Source organism: Pteronotus mesoamericanus, unplaced genomic scaffold (assembly GCF_021234165.1).
Source record: "Pteronotus mesoamericanus isolate MK-2021 breed Mesoamerican mustached bat unplaced genomic scaffold, CSHL_Meso_final scaffold_54, whole genome shotgun sequence".
NCBI classification, from domain to species: Eukaryota; Metazoa; Chordata; class Mammalia; order Chiroptera; family Mormoopidae; genus Pteronotus; species Pteronotus mesoamericanus.
Window position 1 is genome coordinate 70757225 of NW_026555321.1, and position 2375 is coordinate 70759599.

A 2375-nucleotide genomic window follows, 5' to 3' on the forward strand; every position below is an offset into this window, starting at 1 on the left:
AAAAAAAGTAGAACTCATAGAAATGGAGAGTATAATGGTGGTTATCAGGAGCTAGGGGGATGGGTGGAGAGTTGTGGGGGATGGCAGATGCTGGTCAAAGGGGTCAAGCCTTCAGTTATAAAATGAATAAGCTCTGGAGATCTAGGTACAGCACAGTGATTATAGTTAATAATAGTGTGTTATACATATACTTGAAATACGCTGAGAGTAGTCTTTAAACCAAAAACACAAAAAAGGTAAGTATGTGTTAACCTGATTGTGGCAATCATTTCACAAATTATATGTATGTTAAATCATCATATTGTGCACTCTAATAATATAATTTTGTCAATTATTCTTCAATAAAGTTTAAAAAACTATGAGTAATATTCCCATCTAAAGCAATGAGAGAACACAAAAGACTAGCAATTCCATCTATATTTTGATAAAGTCATATACTCCAAAAAATGACTGTACAGTGCTTCAGAGTCAAGGAAAATGATCTTGACTCACTGAAGCCAGCCCGCAGTCCCTGTACTCTCACTGCTCTGCTATCCGTGCTCTTTAACCTCTGCCCTCTCAATGACAATGGAAGAAGAGATCACTGTCCTGGTTATCAACAATGGCTCTGGGATGTGCAAAGCTGGCTTTGCTGAGGATGAAGTCTCCTGAGCCATGTTGCCTTCCATCATCAGGTGTCCCCGACACTAGGGCATCATGGTGGGTATGGAGCAGGGGGACAGCTACATGGGTGACTAGGCCCAGAGCAAGAGCAGCATACTGTCCCTGAAGTATCCCATCAAGCACTGCATCATCATCAAAAGAAACAACGTGGAGAACATCTGGCACTACAGCTTCTACAATGAGCTGTAAATGACCCCCGAGGAGCACCCCATGCTGCTGACAGAGGCTCCCCTGAGCCCCAAAGCCAACCATGAGAAGATAACTCAGATCATGTTTAAGACCTTCAACACTCCCACCATGTACCTGACCATCTAGGCAGTGCTGTTCCTGTACATCTCTGGTTGCATCACTGGTGTTATTATGGACTCTGGGAACAGGATCACCCACACTGTACTCATCTAGGAGGGTTACACCTTCCCCTATGCCATCTGCATCTAGACCTGGCTGGCCCAGACATGACAGACTGCCTCATGAGGATCGTCATGGAGGGTGGCTACAGCTTCACCACCACCTCCAAGAAAACATTGTGCATGACATTGAGGGGAATTTCTACTGTTTCACCCTGGACTTCGAGCAGCAGATGGCCACCACTGCATCTTCTTCCTCCTCCCTGGAGAAGAGTTATGACCTGCCTGATGGTCAGGTGACCATCAATGCCAACAAGTAGTTCCAGTGCCCAGAGGCCTCTTCCAGCCCTCAGTATGGACTACTGTGACATCTGAGACCTCATTCAGCTCCATCAATGAAAAGTGACCTCAGCATCTACAAGGTGCCACCGTAGTGCTCTCTGGTGGTACCACCATGTACGCTGGCATTACAGGCAGGATGAAGTGTGGATCAGCAGCTCCATCCTAGCCTAGCTATCCACCTTCCAGCAGATGTGGATCACCATACAATGAGTTGGGCCCCTCCACTGTCCACTTCAAATGCTTCTAAATGGACTGTGGGCGATGCATAGCATTCGCTGCAGAGTTGATCAAATCTAAGATTGCCCTGACAAATGTGTACACCTCTTGCTGGACTCATGAAACTGGCATAAGCCTTCCAAGAGAAATTGTCCTTGAAGTTTGTATCTGCTCTTAGCACTGGATTGTAGACCTGGTTGCTGATTTTGACCTTGTATTTAAGTTAACTGTGTCCTTGGTACATGCTTAATACCCTGTACATATTTTTGATTTAAACCCCTGTGCCTGTGGTCAGTCATTTTGTGATTTAAATGACAATGCTTCTGGGAGAGAAATCCAGGGGCTTGATAAGATTCGTGAGACCCTACTTCTTGATGTGTGCACAATATTACCATTCAGGAACTACCTATTCCAAGGTTTCTCTAGAGGCTGGCACTAGTCCTGAACAAGTTGTCATTTCTGTCCTGTCAGTCTGATGGGGCTGGGCAGGTCCAAGTGTTGGGACCCACTTCCTTTCTTAGCTGATGTTTCCTGCCAGAACATCTGGCTTGTTACTTGCCTTGAGTTGGAAAATGGTTTGCGTTTCCACCTGTAAATGTATTCATTCTTTTAATATATGTAAAACATATGTAAGGTTTTTGTACATAATTCTCACTTCTTTAAGATATGACAAATTTTCATTTTCTACTGTCATGTGAGACTATTAGACCCCAGCAACAGGTCATTGTGAGAAAAATAAAAGTGCTGCAGTAAAAAAAAATCCTTATAGATATTTTTGAAAAGCAAAGATTGGGATAAACTTAGTCA

The 2375-nt window shown here is 43.9% G+C and overlaps 1 pseudogene; it reads left to right on the plus strand.

Moving 5' to 3' along the window:
- Positions 1-561: 561 nt before the first annotated feature.
- LOC129088174 (actin-like) lies at positions 562-1416 on the plus strand (annotated as a pseudogene).
- The last annotated feature ends 959 nt before the right edge of the window (positions 1417-2375 follow it).